The sequence below is a fragment of the Lagenorhynchus albirostris genome, chromosome 15 (genome assembly GCF_949774975.1).
Source record: "Lagenorhynchus albirostris chromosome 15, mLagAlb1.1, whole genome shotgun sequence".
NCBI lineage: Eukaryota > Metazoa > Chordata > Mammalia > Artiodactyla > Delphinidae > Lagenorhynchus > Lagenorhynchus albirostris.
This window is the reverse complement of record NC_083109.1, coordinates 43,178,360-43,200,549: the sequence shown is the minus strand read 5'-3', so window position 1 is coordinate 43,200,549 and position 22,190 is coordinate 43,178,360. Positions and strand designations below refer to the sequence as shown.

The window sequence follows — 22,190 nt, the reverse complement described above, 5'->3', positions numbered from 1 at the left end:
AGACAAGGATGTCCACTCTTGCCACTATTATTCAACATAGTTTTGGAAGTCCTAGCCATGGCAATTAGAGAAGAAAAAGAAATAAAAGGAATCCAAATTGGAAAAGAAGAAGTAAAATGGTCACTGTTTGCAGTTGACATGATTCTATACATAGAGAATCCTAAAGATGCCACCAGAAAACTACTAGAGCTAATCAATGAATTTGGTAAAGTTGCAGGATACAAAATTAATGCACAGAAATCTCTTGCATTCCTATACACTAATGATGAAAAATCTGAAAGAGAAATTAAGGAAACAATCTCATTTACCATTGCAACAAAAAGAATAAAATACCTAGGAGAAAACCTACATAGGGAAACAAAAGACCTGTATGCAGAAAACTATAAGACACTGATGAAAGAAATTAAAGGTGATACCAACAGATGGAGAGATATATCATGTTCTTGGATTGGAAGAATCAATATTGTGAAAATGAGTATACTACCCAAAGCAATCTACAGATTTAATGCAATCCCTATCAAATTACCAATGGCATTTTTTATGGAACTAGAACAAAAAATCTTAAAATTTGTATGGAGACACAAAAGACCCCGAATAGCCAAAGCAGTCTTGAGGGAAAACAACGGAGCAGGAGGAATCAGACTCCTTGACTTCAGACTATACTACAAAGCTACAGTAATGAAGACAATATGGTACTGGCACAAAAACAGAGATATAGATCAATGGAAAAGGATAGAAAGCCCAGAGGTAAACTCACGCACCTATGGTCAACTAATCTATGACAAAGGAGGCAAGGATATACAATGGAGAAAAGAGAATAAGTGGTGCTGGGATAACTGGACAGCTACATGTAAAAGAATGAAATTAGAACACTCCCTAACACCACACACAAAAATAAAGTCAAAATGGGTTAGAGATCTGAATGTAAGACCAGACACTGTAAAACTCTTAGAGGAAAACATAGGAAGAACTCTCTTTGACATAAATCACAGCAAGATCTTTTTTGATCCACCTCCTAGAGTAATGAAAATGAAAACAAAAATAAACAAATGGGACCTAATGAAACTTCAAAGCTTTTGCATAGCAAAGGAAACCATAAACAAGACGAAAAGACAACCCTCCGAATGGGAGAAAATATTTGCAAACGAATCAATGGACAAAGGATTAATCTCCAAAATATATAAACAGCTCATGCAGCTCAATATTGAAAAAACAAACAACCCAATCCAGAAATGGGCAGAAGACCTAAACAGACATTTCTCCAAAGAAGACATGCATATGGCGAAGAGGTACAACTTTACTAATTATTAGAGAAATGCAAATCAAATCTACAATGAGGTATCACCTTACACCAGTTAGAATGGGCTTCATCAGAAAATCTACAAACAACAAATGGTGGAGAGGGTGTGGAGAAAAGGGAACCCTCTTGCACCGTTGGTGGGAATGTAAATTGATACAGCCACTATGGAGAACAGTATGGACGTTCCTTAAAAAACTAAAAATAGGGCCTCCTTGGTGGCACAGTGGTTAAGAGTCCGCCTGCCGATGCAGGGGACACGGGTTTGTGCCCGGTCTGGGAAGATCCCACATGCCACGGAGCAGCTGGGCCCGTGAGCCATGGCTGCTGGGCCTGTGCATCCGGAGCCTGTGCTCCGCAACAGGAGAGGCCACAACAGTGAGAGGCCCGCGTACTGCAAAAAAAAAAAAAACTAAACTAAAAATAGAATTACTGTATGATCCAGCAATCCCACTACTGGGCATATACCCAGAGAAAACTATAATTCAAAAAGACACATGCACCCCAATGTTCACTGCAGCACTATTTACAATAGCCAGGTCATGGAAGCAACCTTAATGCCCATCGACAGACGAATGGATGAAGAAGATGTGGTACATATATACAATGGAATATTACTCAGCCATAAAAACGAACGAAATTGGGTCATTTGTTGAGACGTGGATGGATCTAGAGACTGTCATACAGAGTGAAGTGAGTCAGAAAGAGTAAAACAAATATCGTATATTAACACATATATGTGGAACCTAGAAAAATGGTACAGATGAACCGGTTTGCAGGGCAGAAATTGAGACACAGATGTAGAGAACAAACGTATGGACACCAAGGGGGGAATGCGGCAGGGGGTGGTGGTGGTGGTGGTGTGATGAATTGGGCGATTGGGATTGACATGTATACACTGATGTGGATAAAATTGATGACTAATAAGAACCTGTTGTATAAAAAAAAAAGAATGGCCGCCTTCCCTTTTAAACTCTAAGAATTATGAGGACAAAAGTTATTTTCACTCTGAATTCTATGCCCAGCACCTACAGCAATGCCCTGGCATACAACAGGTGCTCAACTTCAGAGAGTGAAGGAATTTAGTAAGTAAATGGACGACTGTATGATGAGGAAGTGATGTTATATGACAGTTGTATAAAAAACATTACTTATGGTAAAATACATCTCTGACAAATATGCATCCAGGACCTATGTTTTAAATGCAGAGATATTCTATTCTTCTTCTTCTTATTTTACTTATGCCTAATGCAACAACAGACTTTTAAAAACATTTTTATTTTCAAATAATTATAGATTCAGAGGAATTTGCAAAGAAATGTAAGGGGAGTTTCCATGTACCATTCACCCCTCTTCCCCTCTTCAATGTTGAAATCTTGCATAATTACAGTATAATTCTAAAAGACTTTAAAAGAAGTTGTGTTTTAAAAAAGAACCTGAAGAAAACAAAATCACTATCTCCAAAAGATATCTGCACCCTACCGCCCACATTCATTGCAGCGTTATTTACAAAGGCCAAGACATGGAAACAACCTGAATGTCCATCAACAGATGAATGGATAAAGATGTGAGATATATATAATTCAGTCATGAAAAAGAAGGAAATCCTGCCATTTGTGCAACATGGAATGGACCTTGATGGTGTTATGCTAAGTGAAATAAATCAGACAGAGAAAGGCAAATACCGCATGATCTCACTTATATGTGGAATCTAAACAAAACAAACAAAACCACACAAAAAACAGGCTCATAGATACAGAGAACAGATTGGTGGTTGCTAGAGGTTAAGGGGTGGGAGAGGGGAGGTGAAGTGGATGAAGGTGGTCAAAAGGTATGTTTCCAGTTACAAGATTAATAAGTCCTGGGGATGTAATGTACAGCATGGTGACTATAGTTAACAGTAGTGTGTCCTGTATCATATAATCAAAATTCCTAAGAGAGTAGATCTTACAAGAAAAATAATGTAACTATATATAGTGGTGGATATTAACTAAACTTATTGTGGTGATCATTTCACAATAGGTATATCAATCATTATGTTGTACGACTAAAATGAATACAATGTTATATGTCAGTTATATCTTGAGAAAAAAAAGTGTGGAACATGACAAAGCAGACCACGTCTCTCTCTGTGAGGCTGAGGTGCTCATCCTCTAAAGCTCTCCTGTGATCTGAATGTTCCCCTCTCCACTTAACTCAAGTGAATATAGAGGGTGATTGACAGGTGCACACGGACCTGGCCCCAGAAGCATACTTAGCTGCTCCCACCTCTGTGCTCCCTGGAGCCTCCGAGGGCCCCCTTGCCCTCCCCCAGGGCTTGAGAGCCAGGTTTCAGTGTTGGTTTTACCACTTTCCTGCAGTTACTGAGTCTGAGACCCTCACTCTCAGCTCTCGTTAGCAGTAGGACTTAGGGAATAAACCTGAACTTTTTTCACCTGTGTGAATAGTATTTGCTGAAATGGAAAATTGAATCTCTGAAGGGTGGTATGTGATACATTGAATCTCCCCCACCCACTCCCTCAAAATGTATATTCTTGCCACCAAAAAACAAAACACTCTGGCAAACGTTTGACAAATCAGAAGCCTAGCATGTGTTTTTCGTTTCCAGTGCACCTCAGGCGCTCTCAGAAAGATGGACTGACCATCCATCCCATCTGCCACTCCTTAGCGTGATAGGAATTAAATGCTTTTCTTTCCTCCAGACAAAGCAAGTTTCCCTGCGGCAGGTGGGCGTGAAGCTCACAGATGTGTTGGAAGCATCTGATTTCTATATCTTGTTACCTTAGCACTTATCCCAAAGCGTGGAAATTGTTTACTTGTCTCCCCCCGGCAAACAAGCTAGAAAATGAGATCAGAGATCATGACTCAAACAATTCTCTCAATGCTTGTGGGTTCAGTGAAGAATGAATTAAATCAGTATTGAATGGTAATTCTTGACTTGTTTTGAGTAAAATTGGAAGTGATGAACTGCCCGTCTTCACCAGCCAGTTATCCTGGCTGAATTAAACCTTCCCCCTGTGTCATTATGTCTTTGGTGCCATCTTGGCATTGCTCTGGGACCAGAAAAGGCATGATTTTGTTTTTCCTCCTACATCTCTCCACTCTGCCCATGGGTCGGTGAACAAGGAAGAAACCTTCGTGTCACTGCAGTGTGGAAGCACATGGGCCTTTCTGGGTAACCAAAATCTCTAGGAAATTATATAGTCATAGTCATGTTGAGAATTGACTATGCCATACATCCAGGGTCCATCCAAGCTCGGTTGCTTCCCAGAAAAGACATTTTTAAATTTTCTGTTTTGCTTTGACTTAAATTATCTGACTTGGTTGTCCATATAATGATCGAACTAATCAGACAATTATCTATGTATTTTCATATTGGTTATAGGCACAGTGGGCCAACCTTGGATTGTAAAAGGACATGGGGCCTTTTTCTCTGATTAGCTGACAGTTTTTAAATTATTTTTTAAAGGTAGGCATTTTTCATTTAGTTTATTTTACTTGTGTCTACTGGATACTCTGGGATACTTCGAAATCTTTTTTTCCAGGCAGCTTGCTAGGGTCACAAAAGCACAAAGGTAGGTAGGCTGAATAATTCAGCTCTGTCCAAATGTGTGATTAACCCAGAGGCTTCTCAGACAGATAACAAGATGCCAAACATTAGAATTAGAAATTCCTCAGGCTGAGGAAAATAAATTTGACAATTGATTTTGTAAACAATTCTGAGTCATATCATTTGGGACTTTTTGTATTTCTTTTTTTTGTCTGTACCCCGTGGCATGTGGGATCTTGGTTCCCTGACCAGGGATTGAACCCACACCCCCCGCAGTGGAAGCGCAGAGTCTTAACTACTGGATTGCCAAGGAAGTCCCTCATTTGGGACTTTTTTATTCCACAAATAATGTCACCTACCTACCATGTTGAACTTCTATAAACAAATACTTGTCATGTGAACAAAGGTCCCTGGAGCTGCCAGGGGGTGAGCATCCCAAGAAGCATGGTTGGTGTATCTCTTAGATATCGTCCATCATTTCATTTGTTTGGTTTTGGTAGTCTATTGCTCCACTCCATTCTGTACCATTTCTTTCCAACTTATTAAGTACACATAGATTAATGGACCTCTTTCTAGGTCCCATGGGGTTAGGAGAAACGTGAAAAAAAATATACAGTTCTGCCTCCTGAAGTGCTTACTTATTTAATTTAGATCAGGTTGAACAAACACATCACCACTGGAAAGGAAGTTCTTTTATAAAGGCCAGTACGTTGATTATAGAATGTGTTGTATCATTACTCTCAACGTTAGCCTGATAAATATGGCATTCCACTGAGATAACTGTAGGACATTTACTGGTGGAAATGGCTCATGTAAATGAACGATACTGATAAAGATTTGGACTTGAGCCAGTTCATGTGAAATGTGAGGCACAACAAGGAAATGGAAGTGAGACTTCTTTTATCTTGGTGAAGAGGACCAAGGTCTGCCATGGATAACGGATCTACTCTTTCTAGGTGTACTTGCAGCTTTGATTGTGCAATAGTCTCATGATGGGTTTGTGCTCTGTATATCCCCAACCAGGGGACAAATCCTTCTCAAAGTCACATATAGAACAGCCCCTTTACTTATTTTCCTTCTGGTATACTATGTCCTCACTTTCTTCAAGGTGAATAGTATTACTATCAAATCTAGAAAGGTAATTTGAAGGGCCTTTCAATATGTGTCCCATCACAGTACTCTGAAATTTTTCCCGGTACTATTAAATATAACTGTATATTTTAGCCAAACATTATTGGAATTTTTTGTTTCCATAGCAATGTGTTCATGTTATGGAATGGAAGGAGAAAAATGCTTATTTACATATTTATTTTGTGTGTCACTTTGCCCCCAAGTGATTGATCATTTAAAGCAAGGTGTTAGGCATTCTTCCCTATAAAAGCTCTAAATTTGTTCTCTTTTCCTCTCCAGTGCTGACTTTCAGTATAGAGATGCATACAGTGATGTTAAAGACAAAATCAAAACAAATAAAGCTTGGATTTTTAAATAAATAAATAAATTAATTAATTTTTGGCTGCATTGGGCCTTTGTTGCTACGTGTGGGCTTTCTCTAGTTGCGGCGAGCGGGGGCTACTCTTCGTTGTGGTGTGTGGGCTTCTCATTGCGGTGGCTTCTCTTGTTGCGGAGCACGGGCTCTAGGTGCGCAGGCTTCAGTAGTTGTGGCTCGTGGGCTCAGTAGTTGTGGTGCACGGGCTTAGTTGCTCCACAGCATGTGGGATCTTCCTGGACCAGGGCTCGAACCCGTGTTCCCTGCCTTGGCAGGTGGATTCTTAACCACTGTGCCACCAGGGAAGTCCGGATTTTGTTTTTTTAAAGTAAATTTATTGACATAAAATTCATATTTTATGAATTCAATGGTTCTTAATATATTCACAGAACTGTGCAAAATTCACTATTAATTTTAGAATGTTTTCATCACCCCTGAAAGAAATATACCCATGAGAAGTCACTCCCACATTCTCCCTTTCCCCAAGCCCCCAACTTTCTGTCCCTATAGATTTGTCTATTTAACACACTTCTTAAAAATGGATTCCTACATGATCTTTTTTGACTGTCTTCTTTTCCTTAGTGTAGTAGTTTCATCTATGCTGTAGCATGTATTCATATCTTATTTCTTTTTATTGCTGAGTAGTATTCCGTTGTATGGATAGATTACATTTTGTTTACCTTTTCATCAGTTATGAATGTTTGGGTTGCTTCCACATATTGGCTATTTTGAATAACATTGCTATGGATATTTGTGTATAAGTGTTTTTATGGACATTTGTTTTCAGATCTCTTGAATTTATACCTAGGAATGGAATTGCTGAATCATATGGTAACACCATGTGTGACATTTTGAGGAACTGCTAAACGGTTTTCCAAAGTGGCTAGACAAATTCACATTCTCACTTGCAAAGAGTTTCAATTTTTTCACGTCTTTTTTCATGCCAACACTTGTTATTGTGAGTCCTTTTACTTTTCTTTGGCTGCGTTGGAAATTTTTTGCTGCATTGGAAATTCGTTGCTGTCTGTGGGCTTTTCTCTAGTTGTGGCGAGCAGGGGCTATTCATTGTTGCAGTGTGCGGGATTCTCACTGCGGTGGCTTCTCTTGTTGTGAAGCACGGGCTCTAGGAACGTGGGCTTCAGTAGTTGCATCATGCAGGCTCAGTAGTTGAGGCTTGCGGACCCTAGAGTACACACGCTTCAGTAGTTGCAGTGTGTGGGCTCAGTAGTTGTGGCGCACGGGCTCTAGGGAGCACAGGCTTCAGTAGTTGTGGCTCGTGGGCTCTAGAACGCAGGCTCACTATTTGTGGCACATGGGCTTAGTTGCTCTGTGGCATGTGGGATCTTCCTGGCCCAGGGATCGAACCCAGGTCCCCTGCATTGGCAGGCGGATTCCCAACTACTGTGCCATGAGGGAAGTCCCAGTGAGTCTTTTTGATTGTAACTAACCTAGTGGATGTGAAGTGGGATCTCATTGTGGTTTTGATTTGTATTCCCCTAATGATTAATAATGCTGAGTATGTTTCATGTACTTCTTGGACTATTGTATATCTTCTTTAAAGAAATTACTATTCAGAACCTTGCCCATTTTTAGATTGGGTTCTTTTCACTGACAAATTTGTTGTCTGATTCCCTTAACAGACATGTGATTTGCAAATATTTCAAAATATTTTTTATACTTCTGTGGGTTGTCTTTTCACTTTCTTAATGGTTTCCTTTGAAGCACAAATGTTAATAAGATTCAATTTATCTATTTTGCCCTTTGGCACTTGTGCTTTTGGTATCACCTCTAAAAAAACTATTGCCTAACTCAAGGTCACAAGGTTTATTCCTATGTTTTCTTCTAAGAATTATATAATTTTTAGCTCCACATTTAGGTCTAAGATCTATTTTGAGTTAATGGTAAAAGAAAGGAGTCCAACTTCATTCTTTTGCACATGGAAATCCTGTAGTCCCAGCATCATTGTTGAAGAGACTATTCTTTCCCCAACTAAATTGTTTTGGCACCTTATCAAAAATCAATTAACCCTTTATTTCTGGACTCTCAGTTCTATTCCACTGATCTATATGTCTATCCTTAACTGGTACTACCCTGACTTAATTATTGCAATTTTGTAGTAAGTTTTTTTAAATGGGAAGTGTGAGTCTTCTATCTTTTGCTTTTCTTTTTCAAGGTTGTCTTGTCTATTCTGGATCTTTTGAATTTTCATATTAATTCTAACATCAGCTTGGCCATTTCTGCAAGAAAACCAGGTGGGATTTTGATAGGGAATCTGTAGATCCATTTGGGGAGTATTACCATCTTTACCACAATATGTCTTTTTATCCATGAATGAGATAGCTTTTCATTTATTTACATCTTTTTAATTTCTTTTCAACAATGTTTTGAAAGTTTCAGGGTATACATCTTATATGTGTAGGGCAAGACTGAAGCCTGTGCTTGGAAAAAGCCCCTGGGATGGAAAGACTTTTTGCAGCAAAGAGCCTGAGAGCTGAAAACTGTGTAGTGGGTCTGGTGACAGGCTGCTGTTGAGTAAAGCAGGGTCAAGGGCCAGGGTGTTAAGGATGTGTCTTCCTAGGTTAGCAGGGGGTAACCTAGGCTAGCAAGTGTAAGAGTGAAGATACTGAGAGTTCTCCTGACGTCCTCACTGTGGCCTGGCCACCTGAGTCTACTGATGTGGGCATGCCTTAGCGATGGATAAGAAATACACCAGGGAACCCTAAGTCTTCAACATCAAGTATATCCTTAACCTCTTTAAGCAAACACTTGTCCCCACCGCGTCCATGTGTCCGAGTGTCTCATTTCTGCTGACCCACAAGCTAATGGGGGTCCAGGTCTCTCATAAGTGGCCACCTGCAATTCCCTAGGGCCCCTGGGTGTGTGCTCTCTGCAGCTCATGGATGACTACAGCACCAACTTTTTCAGAAGACAACATACCCAGGGATAAGGGAGACCCAGGAAAGTCATTTCCCCTAGAAAGAGTTCAAGGAGGTTGGAGACTGCCTGTGGTGATGAACTGATCTATAATTGTGACAGGCTAATACTGTTCCTGAGCGCTGCAACAGGCTTCAAGCACAAGTGAGCTCAGGAAACAATCTCTTCAAAAAAGATGAAGCACAGATACTGGTTTTATTTTGTCTGAACCAAATAGGAAACCCCATCCTAAACCCTTTCAATCACGCTGCGATGCCATCACCCCGCTCCATTGATGCCGTTCATCACCTCTGACTGTGACAAGAAGACCTCCAGGATGGCATTTATTTCACGGAAATGGATGTATCAGTTATTTGTGTGACCTCGGAGGGGAAACATTTGCAAGCTGAGAAGCATCCGCAGAAGCTATCCCTCTGGGTGGCTGTGTGTGGGAGTGAAGTTGACACCCTGTTGCTGGAATTAGATTTCTTTTTGACAATAGATGTTTGGGAGAAAATGCCAGCCTCTTCCCGCCTCGCCCTGCCCTCTCCTCACCAAACCCCTCTCCGCTTAAGTTCTGCCTGGTCCTATGATAGGTGTCGCTCTCTAGAATCAGCAAAGAAAGCACAGGACTGGGTGCGCATCTTTGGAACTTTATTGGTATCTGACCTTTGTTAGGTAGCCTCCCATGTCCTGACACCTGGCTACCCTGCTCTCATCATGTCTCTGCCTTGGACCACCTGGTATTGAAAACCCCCGGGAAGGCTCTGTTTGTACATCCTCCTGTGAGCAGATGACCTATCAGGCAAACTCCACTTTTGGTTTTCTCTTTACACTTCTATTTTCTATTTATTTTTAAAATGCAAAATCAGGCACACCCCACACCCAATATGAAGAATATAACGTTGTAAAACTTTGCAACTCCACAGTCCTCTGCAAAAAAGAGGCAGCATCTCTAAGGGGTTTTCCAAATCTAGAGTTTGAGGATTAGTACTTTCAAAAAGACAAGATGCCCTTCTTGTTCTCAAAGAAGAGGTAGGGAAGCAAAATGAAAACAGATGAAATGATAGAAAATACAGATGACCCCTGAACAGCGTGGGTTTTTGTGGGTCCAATTAAAATGTGGATTTTTTAAATAGTAAATACTACAGTACTACATGATCTGAGAGTGGTTGAAACCAGGGATGTGGAACTGCGGATACAAGGGACTGCATATACGGAGGGCAGACTATAAATTATACATGGATTTTCCACTGGGTGGAGTGTGGGTGCCCCTAATTCCCATGTTGTTCAAGGGTCAACTGTACTTGATGAGATCCTAGGAACTGTAGACACTCAAATAAATTGTGGCTGTTATTACATAGGCACCATGAATATATTAGTGTGTATATATGTATGTATGTGTAATTTGTTCATGTAGACACTTGCACATATATACATACACAGAGAGAGAGAGGGATCTCTTAAGATTGAAACATCCTGTGAGGTAGGTAATATTATTCCTACTTTACAGACGAAGCACTTAAAGTTTTTTTATTTTTATTTATTTATTTATTTATTTATTTATTTTTTTACATCTTTATTGGGGTATAATTGCTGCACTTAAAGTTTTGTGAGTTCAAATTACTTGCCCAAGGACACCCAAGACTGCGATTCCAAATCAGGTGGCCTGGGCCCAATGCACACGTTTTCACCTGCTCAGTATCTGTCTCCTTTCTTCTGGTGATGACACTGCAATTGTCCTTTTTTTGGAAACAGCCTTCCCCCATGTTGTGCAGACTTCCGGTGACTGTCGGTCAAGGGGCCACGCCCTCCTCTGCCCAACTGGCAAGTAGGTGATCAAAGTCGTTAAGTAGACTCTGTCTCCTATGAATCTGAATCCTGAAAGGAATGGCACAGTGATGGTTGGGGCCGATTCATCCCAGTGGTTGCTGCCGGGAGAAACTATTCCATTTGTTCCTGCATTGCAAACTCTCCAGGCCACTCTGGGCCAGTCCTTCCTGAGGGCTACTCCTTCAGGCTGCCCCTCCGAGCTGAGAAGTTCCCTTCTGCAGAGGTAGGAGGATGCAGGAGTGCACCGTCAGATCCCTTCCCCTGGGCCACAGCAGCGCTGGCCCTGATGGCTCACAGCTGAGGCCCTCCCAGCACTTGCCCTCGGCCACGAAGAGCCCCCTCACCTGGTTGAGGACCTTGTCCAGGGGGCAGCCTGCAGGAGTACAAAGACCCAGCCCCCTTGCCTCAATCTGGACAACCCTCAAGGCCATCTCAGGTCCAGAGCTCCCCGTCGGATCAACTGAGGCTTCTGCTGCAATTACGGTTCAACTTCTTCTCCCTGCTGCCGTCACTCCCTCACAGGTGTGACCACTGTGACCACTCTCAATCCACCTGCAGATCCCTATCGCAGAGCCCAGGGAACACGACCTAAGACCGTAGCTCTGATAAACTTCTATGACTTGCTGCCGAAGACTCCTAATTGATTCAGCCAGCTCTGTGTACCTCTGTGTGAGTTCCCTAGGTCTGCCATTACAAAGTACCACAGGCTGGGTGACTTAAACAACAGACATTTATTTTCTCAGTGTCGACAGTGTTGGTTTTTTCTGATGCCTTGCTCTTTGGCTTGTAGACGCCCGTCTCTGCCCAGTGTCATCATGTGGTCTTCCCTCTGGGTTTGTCTGTGTCCCGATTTCCTTTTCTTATAAGGACACCCGTCATGTAGGATCAGGGCTCACCCGTGTGACCTCATTTAACTTAATTACCTCTTTCAAGGCCCTCTCTCCAAATACAGTTACATTCTGAGGTACTGGGCATTAGGGCTTCAACAAATGAATTTGGGGTGGACACAAGTCAGCCTATAAAAACCTCTAAAGCCTGAATTCCTTCCCCATCAACAGTCTACCGCTTCGCATTGTATGGTTCGGAATCTAGGCTGTGAGCAGATGAGTCTGAGTGCTTGACTCTTCTCATTGCAGACTGGATACAACTGCAAAGTGTAACTCTGAAATGTAGTGAATGATATCAATGACAGTACAGGATATATAAAACAGAAAGTGGAATTTAGATGTATCCATTTTAAGTGAAGAAGAACGGCTATCTTCCTTTGAGATGTAGACAAGCTATCAAATCAGTGGGGGAAGATGGATGGGTCAGGGGTCAGGATAACCAGAGTCATGTTAAAATAAATCAAGTCGGAGTCTCTTCGTAATTATTATTAGTATGAAAAAGAAAACCATAGAAGAGTTTATTTTATGATTTTGGTATGGAAAGTGCCTTCCTAAGAATGTCCCAAAACTCAAAAGCATTTTTAAAAAAGGATCAATTTGACAATGTTAAAAAAGAATCGCCATTGAAATGATGTGCAGCTAATTATGATGTGCAGCTAATTAAGATTGGAAACAAAGGGACACGCCGTGAAACCACACTGACGAACATGCTGAACATCAGCCCTTCTCTCTTAGGCTCATGATCCAGCATCTACAGCTCCCAGGTCCTTGACAGCACAGAGGAAACTGTGTTCTTGCTTCCTGGAGGGTGTCCGCAGTGTCGCCAGCGTATGTCAGCAGACTGATTGCCCGCCTGTTGCATCGGTAACACATTCTGTCATCAGCAGGTCCAAGCAGTCCTGGCTTGGTCTGTGGAAGCTGATTATACCTTGCCACTTGCTGCGAAAGTCAAGGCCTTTGGGTTGATGCATCTCTATTTGTGGCCGCTGCGCCAGCCCCAGCCAAGTGTGTAGCAAAGGAAGAGTCAGATTGGAAGGAGGATATGGAATTTGATCCCTCTGACTAATCACCAGAAAGCAACCAACTCAGCTAAGCTTTCCTTGTGAAACAAGGAAATAAAGGCTTACTTCTGGTTAAAAAAAAGTCATGAAAATAAAAACAATAAAGTCAAAACTATGAAACAATATTTATCATGTATACTACTGAAAATGTAATTTCCCCAACTTATGCAGAATTTCTATGGAGTAACAAGGAAATGATCCAATAAATAAGTGGGCAAACAATGGAAACAGTTGAGTTAAGGGAAGTACGAATGATGGCTGGACATTCGAAAAAGTACTCAGCTTCACTAAAAATAAGAGAAAGTGCTATTAAGTCCAATTAAGACCATTTGGAGTACCGTATTTTAGATATCATCCTGGTAAAGATCAAAAAGTAAAAAAAATGTGAGCAGACTTGGAATTGTTGAGGATATGGGGGAACAGGCCCTATTGCAAAATGTCGGTACGGGTGTGCATTGTTCCTTTGCCAATGGAGGGCAATTGGTAATATCCATGAAAATAAAAATGCACACACCATGCGACCTAGAAATTCTACAGATCCTCCCGCATAGTGTGAAATAGAATGTTCACAAAGATACGTACTTCGGCAGCAAATGTATGAGTGAGAAGAGTGGCAACAATTCTGGGACAGAAACTGATTGTTGTAACTCGATATCCATTCTCCTCTCCTTCTTTCTTAATAGAACCCCAAATTTTCCACCGACTCCCTGGGTTGTGATGACATTTTCCATCCTCCCTTCCAGCTAGACGTAGCTTTGTGACAGGTTTTGGAAACTGAGATATAAGTGAAAGCACTTTGTGAGCTGGGAAGTGTCCTTCTTGACAGGGAGCATGTTGTTCTTCAGGCTGGAATGCAGTTGTGAAGGCTGGAGCTCAAGCAGCCACCTTCAAACACAAGTAGAAAACCATGAGCTAGGAAGAGAGGAATAACAAGATAGAAGGACATTCAGTCTCTGAGATTGTGGTTACCAACACCAGCCCTGAGCCACCTAACTCTGCTCATCTTTTTTCATGATACACACTTCTATCTTGTTTAAGCCACTAAGTCATTATTTTAGATATTTAAAAAAAGACTTTGGTAAAATAAATTATGGAACATACACAACATTGAACATTAAACAACTCTTTTAAAGAATGAGGCAAATCCACTGAGGTACACACAGAAGTATATGCAGGTATGCTGAGGTGAAATATTTTACAAGATACACATTTTATGTGAAAAAAGCAAAGTGCAAAAAGTGTTATGAATTGTTACCATTTCTGCAAAGAATAAAAATCGCTAGACTGTATGTTGTCAATGTGTAGATTAGCTCTTTCTGGAAGGGCACAAGACACTGGTAACAGTAGTTGCCTTTGAGCAAGGAAACTGGGGAACCAGGGAGCAAGAGACTTGTAGCTCTATGCCCCTTGTGTACATTTTGAATTTATCCTTTGTGTATGTATTATCTATTTACAATAAGTAATATAATTTAGAAAAAATGAGAAGATGCAGCTGAGGATGTCTGTTTGTTCCTGTTTGGGGATGAGGCAGAGAGATGGAAATCGCTGGGGCAGAGGGAGGGGAGGGACATACGTAATGTGTAGGAGGTAACACATGCATCACAGGCTAATTGCTGACAGCACAGAATTAGAACCAGCAGATGGGGTGGACGGACGCAAATGAATAAGGTATTAGCAGTGAGATCCAGAGAGAAGCAACAGGCCAGGGAGGAATTTGTGTGACAGATCTGAGAGGACCATGTTCTGACTACGTGTGATTTCTGCCCAGGTCAGAAAAATCATCCTCGGTTACTCCTAGAAAATAGCAACGTATGGTCTGTGCATATTGAAGGCAGAGCAGGAAAGTGATTGAATTCTCTAGCAATCTCCTGAGTGTAACTGTTTGCTGCAATGAAGCTTTTTTTTTTTTCCTTCCTTTGTCTTAGAGTGTTTTTGATAGATATATTCTTGAAAGTAGAAGCTGGAGGGATGTTTCATTTTCTGGGTACAGAAAACACATATAAACAAGGCAATTAGAGCCAGGTTGTAAAGTGTTTTAAAGATGCCAAAGGAAGTGAGGAGCCCTAACATTTAGGCATCACCTGCAGGGCAGTGGCAAGTAAGATACAGGACTCTTGCCCTTAGCAAGTGTGCTAAGGGAATTGCCATGGATGCCGCTTGAGGTATAAACAAACTAATCAAAACTGGACTGATTGAGTACAGGTAATTCCAGTCAGGATTATTAATATGAACTGCCTGATTAGCATGCAGCCAAGTAGCTCCTATATATATATATATATATATATATATATATATATATATATATATATATATATAGTTAGATGTTTTAGATTGATTTTAAGTCTTCTCTGAAGACAGCAATAAAGTCTGTGAACACGTTTGCTCAACTTCAAAAATCTGTGCCGCCTACCTAGTAAAGTGACTTAAAAAAAATTGGTGATGCCAAGTGCTGATGGGAAAATGGAGCAATTAAAAGTCTCCTATATTGCTGGTGGGAATGCAAAATGGTACCAGCTCTCTGGAAAACTGTTCGGCTTAAAAAAGTAATAAGGGGCTTCTCTGGTGGCGCAGTGGTTGACAGCCCGCCTGACGATGCAGGGGACACGGGTTCGTGCCCCGGTCCGGGACGATCCCACATGCCACAGAGCGGCTGGGCCCGTGAGCCATGGCCTCTGAGCCTGCGCAACGGGAGAGGCCACAACAGTGAGAGGCCTGCGTAAAAAAAAAAAAGTAATAAAGTTCAACATGTACTTAGCATAGACCAAGAAATACACTTCCTGGGTGTTTACCTGAAAGAAATGAAAACTTAGATTCACACAAAACCCTGTATGTGAACGTTTATTCATAATTGTCAAAAAACTGGAAACAACCCAAGTGTCCTTTAACTGATGAATGGCTGTACGGAATGTGGTATAATTAAGTACTACTCAGGAATAAAAAGGGAGCAACTACTGATACACGCAACGATATGGATGAATCTCAAATGTATTATGCTCAGTGAAAGAAGTCAGACTCATGCTGTATGATCCATTTATAAGACATTCTAGAAAAGATAAACTATAGGGACAGAATACAGATTAGTGGTTGCCAGGAGTTGGAGAAGGAGGGAGGAATTTGCTACAAAGGTGCAGAGGGGAAGTTTTTTTTTTTGTGGGGGCAGAGAGTGATGGTACAGTTCTATGTCTTGATTTTATTGGTAGCCACACAACAATATGCATTTTCAAGACTCATAGAACTGCCTACAAAAAGGGGAAAATACTACTGTATGAGAATGATACCTCACTAAACCTGACTTTCAAATAAAAAGCCTGTAGCTTGACGGGGGTTTCTGGGATGCCACCAAGTGTTCTGAATCTCATCTGCATGGGGGTTACATGGGTGTACATGCATGAAACAATTCATTGAGCTGTACACTTAAGATTTGTATACTTTACATACCCCACTGAATGTATTTTATATCTTATTTTAAAAAATGAATGAAGAAGAAAAAAGTGTCATAGTTGTTAAAAAACAAAATTAACCGAGTAAATTATAAAGATCTTATAGGCTTTATTCAACAATTCATGAACGGGCAGCATCCCTTCTAGTGGAAAGGAAGGAGCTCCAGAGAGCCGTACAAAATGGAAGGCTTTATAGGTAAAAGGGGTCATGATGAGGAAGTTATACTAGCAAAGAGCTGATTGTTTGTGGCAAGGTCACCTTATTTTAGGGGACCTCAGGGGTCTATCAAGCAGATTACCTCACCAGTGCTGACCAGTAATTCCAGATGGATTGGTTTAAGATTCCATTCCTGGGGGAGGCTGAAACTGTGATTAAGTTAGCTTTTTTTTTTTTTTTAACTATTTATCTATTTATTTTGGCTGCAAAGGGTCTTAGTTATGGCACGCTGGATCTTCGTTACAGCACGCGGTATCTTTAGTTGGGGCACACGGGCTTCTTAGTTGCGGCATGTGGGATCTAGTTCCCCGACTAGGGATCGAACCTGAGCCCCCTGCATTGGGAGCATGGAGTCTTACCCACTGGACCACCAGGGAAGTCCCTTAAGTTAGGTTTTAAATCTCGGTTTGGTGACACGGGACTTAGCACAAGTGACTCCATTTTGGGTCCGTTGTCTCTCTCTCTCTCTTTTTTTAACATAGTTAGGAGAGAAAGAGAGAGGGAGGTGGGGATTAAATGACTCTATACAACCCTGTTGGCATGGATATAAGACCCCAAATATGATGTCTGATAATAGCGGGCAGGAAGGTTGTGGACACCAGGACAAACGTCACCAATGTCACTGTCTTGCTTAAGGCTGACCCTTTGTATCAACGTGTGTTTGTGGCTTTTCTCTCTATTGAATTCTGCTTCTGACAGCTGCTTTTCCATTTCTAGCACTTTCTCCAACACATCCTCTGCTGGGGAGGAGGGGTAAAAAAAGAGAAAGCCCAGCTCTGAGGACACACACATTTGGGTTCAGACTCCAGTTTCCATATTTAGAAGCTATATGAACTTCAGCAAATTCTCCATGTTTTTTCATCAGGCAGGTTTTTTTTCTCGATGAGCCACACATGTATACAGAAGTCATGGTGTCTCAGGGATATTCATGAACATTACAACTCTTTCAGTAACGACTTTGAAACACCTTATTTTGGACTAACACCCCTTTTAGGGTTTGAATGATTTCCACAGCAGTAACAGAGCTATAAGAACTCCATGGCCCCCTTATGAAGTCATCTGCACAGGGCCCATTGATTTGGATGGTTTCAGTTCTGATAATCCTTCCCTGGAGGGCAGTGGGGCAGAGTCCCAGTTACTTATTTTGTACAGAACAAAAACTGCTGCAGCTCCTAAACAGCCTAACTTTATTCCTACAAATATGCAAAAGTTCAACTCTGCCCAGCACCACTGGCTGTTGACCAGAGTCACAGGTAAGCGTGGTGGCTTCCTCTTAACCTGGATGCCAAGAATACATCCCTGACCTCTGAGATCAGAGAGAAAGGGAACTTAAACACAGCCTTGGATATATTAGAATACAGGGTTTTTTGTTTGTTTGTTTGTTTTGTTTTGTTTTGTTTGTATTTTATATTCTGGATAGTCAGATAGTTTATTTTCAAGTAATTAGTCACTCAGAGCTTTTCGGATGCAATGTCGCTGGACGCTTATTGTCATGAAACTTCAACCTGCTTCTATCAAGCCCTGGACTTATCCAGGGCTTATGTGATCTTGGCCTCAAATTGTCTGTCATGAACCTTGGGGCTGCTTTGCTGTGACTGGTCACTCTGCCATCCTTCTGTTGGCTTTGAAACGCTTCCCTCTTTTGGTCCAGTGATGCAATGAAGTGAGTTACTTGGATCTGTGCGTTCAGCAGTTCTACCCAAGGTTTCAACCGTCATAGGTGGGTTCACAGGGTGAAGGTTTAATCAGGTGAACCCAATGAACAAACTGTTTTGTTTCTAGGTTAGATTTGCGTGGTAGCATATTTGTCTCCTTATGTGAAGAGAGTGCATATTACTATCCCATCATCTTCTATACTATATTGAATTACCAATATAATTGTCATCAGCACTTCTGGAAAGTGCTGATGGCCTATTTTGTACTTGTTTGTGTTAATCAATGTTAATTACAAAGCAAGCACAGGGGTTAATGAATTATAATGGGCTTAATTAAGCTTGACAGTAACAGACGGCATAACCTTTATGTTATGACCTGGTTAGAGGAACAGAAAAGGACAAAAATGGGCCAAAGAATCATCACATAGAAATTCATATTTATATACTGGCCATCTACAGAAACAGAACAGTGTAATGAGTTTATCGGTTTTGCTAAGTGTCAATGTTAACATATGACAATCTGGCACTACTGGAATTACAGACAACTATAAGATCTGCTCTTTACCCTTCAAGGATTTATAATTGGATTGGAAGAGCGACACAGAGAACCAAGGTTGAAAGTTCTCCAGTGAGTAACAAGTGAGTGGTGCTGACCGTGTTACAAAGCATTCGGAAGAGGGAGCAATTGCCCTGAGATGGTGCAGTGGGGGAAGACTGGGGACGGTAAAATTCAAAGGGAGAATTGGACCCAGGAGAGGAGGAGAGGAGATGGCATTTCTGCTCGCGCACAGTATGGCGGCGGGAATGCTGACAATGTGTTCAGAGAGCAACCATTCTTCCATGAATCGGCTTCATTGACTTAAGTTCCCTGAGGGAGTGGGCAATGGGGAAAGTGGTGTCCGCAGTCATGTTGCCTGTCTGAGCCTTGATCTCCTCATGTGTAATGTAAGAAATGAACCTAAAGACTTTCAGCTTCAAACAACAACTCCAAAGGCCCTTGATTAGGGCCCCAGCTCAGAGGTATTTTTTATGTCACTCATATTTCTACATGATTAACAAGGCTCCTGAATGGTCCTATCCATCCAAAACCTTTCTCATTAGATAAGATAGGATGTATTTGGATGCAAGCAATTACACACACATACCCTAAACCAAATGGCTTAACCAACAACCATTGGTTTAGTGCTAATGAATCTTTTTTTTTTTTTTTTTTGCGGTGCGTGGGCCTCTCACTGTTGTGGCCTCTCCCGTTGCGGAGAACAGGCTCCGGACACACAGGCTCAGCGGCCATGGCCCACGGGCCCAGCCTCTCCGCGGCATGTGGGATCTTCCCGGACCGGGGCACGAACCCGTGTCCCCTGCATCAGCAGGCGGGCTCTCAACCACTGAGCCACCAGGGAAGCCCAGTGCTAATGAATCTTGTCAGCAAGGAAAAAGACCCTTTTCCTCTACCCTCTTAAGCTGATAACCTGGGGTGTGCAAATTAAACTGACAAAATAAAAATTAACAGAAAAAGCGTTTATATTGTACGCACACGGAGGGCATCACAGAAAAGGAATGAAAACTCCCGAAAGCAGTTAGGGCTGGGAGCTTATTATTTTAACAAAGTGCGATACATCGTGGAGAGGTCACTACACAAAAGAAAAGGGTTCTGGTCTTCTAGTGGTTATAAATTGTGGGAAGATAAATATATGGGGGAAAGGAATGGAAGATAAAGATTTGTTTAGTGAGGGTTTGCTGACTTTCTGTCTCTAGTAATAAGGGTTATTCTTCTCTTGGTATGGGGGAGAGGAGAGCACATTCACAAAGGGAAATTTATGGCGAAGGGCAAAGAGCTCTTTCTGTGTTGGTTTCTTTTTAATTGCCTTCAGAGTACAATAATTCTCATGCCACAGTGGCATATTTTGGGGTGGCATATTCTGATCCCCTTCTGCCTACAGGTCAGCTTGGTGGTTCTTCTGGTCTGGACAGGCTCTGTTGTTCTGGGCTGCTCTCATAAGGCTGTGATCAGCTCTTGAATTGGCAGGGGCTGGCTGGTGCAAGGTGGCCCCACTCCCGTGTCTGGTGGTTGGTTGGCTATTGGCTGTGGCACTGGGTTTGACTGGTCATGCCATCATTCAGCAGGCTAGCCTGAGCTTGCTTCCATATGACAGCAGCAAGATCCCTGGAGTGAGAGTGAAAGCACGTAAGGCCTTTTGAAGCCTAGGTTGGAAGTAACAAAGTTAATTCTGCTGCATTCGATGGGACAAAGCAAGTAACAAGGCTGGCCATATTAAACAGGTGGAGAAACAGCCTCCATCCCTGATGGAAGGTCACTGCAAAGTGCCAAGTACAAGAACAGGTGGGGAGAATGTATCACTATCTTTAAACCTCCAACACTGCTTTAGGTAAAGAGACTTCCTCACTATTCCTGTGGCAGGACCCTTGCTTTCCCATCTCGGAATACTTGTTCAAGGCATTTCTTTGCCTCAAAAGTCGGCTCCTCATCCATCTTGAGGTTCAAATGCCATCCCTCCTGCAAGGCTTGTCTCCACAACTAATTCATCTGTGAAACTTTTCCCCATCCCTCCAACTAAATGTGGTTTCTCATTCTGAAGAAGTTGAAATGCTTCCACAGACTCGATAAAGTCCATCTATTCTGAACTCTTTGTGACCATAGGTCTAGTTAAAAGCAATTGAAAACAATCCTTCTTCTGTCTTTTGGTATATAAAATGACTGTGATTTAGGGTGATAGCTTCTATTAAATTGAATCTGCTGTGATTTCTTCATTCACTTCTGCTGTAAAAGAAAGCTGCCACTCATAGTTACCTGCCTATAGCTTTGTGGCAAATTACCATGTATGACTTTCATGATTATCTTTATTGTTACTTTGGAGTTCAGGTTTCTCTCTCGGGCTCCAAAGTACACTTTTTCAAGTTACCTTTGTTTTTAATATTTAGTATTTTAGGAGATCCTAAATTTACTTTAAAATTTTATGACTTAGAACGTGAAAATTGTTTTGTGCTTGGATCGGCTGTCTATGATTTCTGTCTCTGATGTGATTATGCATTTGTTTGAAAACCAGAATACTTAGTTTATTGGCTCGCTGCATACCTCTGAAATTCAACTTAAGTCCTATGACATAAGGTACTCCCACATGAAGATAATAAGTGTACTGTGTGATGTAATGCTTGAGGTCAGTACTTGCACGTAGGAAAACAGATGGGTTTTTGAGATGTCAGTATATTCTTTGTTCCAATTTAAGAGTGCCAGTCTGCTGTTTATCAAGGTTTTTAAAAGTCGTACTTGTGAGAGTGTAAATCAACTTTATTCCTTAGGGGTTGGAGGAAAAATATATAACTGTACATATAGCTGATAGGAATATGGTATTTTTTCTGATAATGGTATTTCAAGATGATTCAAATATTTTGAGGTGGAGTGAACATTCTATTTCAGTGCTTTCTCACTTTGAAATGAAGGAGCTAAGTCTCAGGGAGTTTAAATCACTCACAACTATTTGGCAGCAATGAGATTCCTAAACATCAGGAAAAAAATTCAACAATAAATGAGCCCCAGATAAGACCCAAATAAGCTACATCAAAACAAGCAAACAAATTTAAACCAACACACACACACACACACACAGGCCTTAATGGTGATGGGATTAATACTCCATTCTCATTTAATACTATTTGGGTTTTAACCTAGATCTCAGAATCTTTTCTTCCTTCCATCACCATTCAATCTTTTCTTGGAAAATAGAAATGCCCTTCATTCACCCAAATGAATGTCCAAATTGTAGTTTCTTAAATGCTCTTGTGCCCTGGACCCTTTTGGTTGTCAGGTGAAAGCAACATTTTCAGAATAACGT

At 41.4% G+C, this 22,190-nt stretch overlaps 1 pseudogene; it reads right to left on the bottom strand.

Annotated features, from left to right (window-relative positions):
* Window positions 1-22,190, bottom strand: part of LOC132506231 (large ribosomal subunit protein uL23-like) — a 137,432-nt pseudogene that overhangs the window by 113,595 nt on the left and 1,647 nt on the right.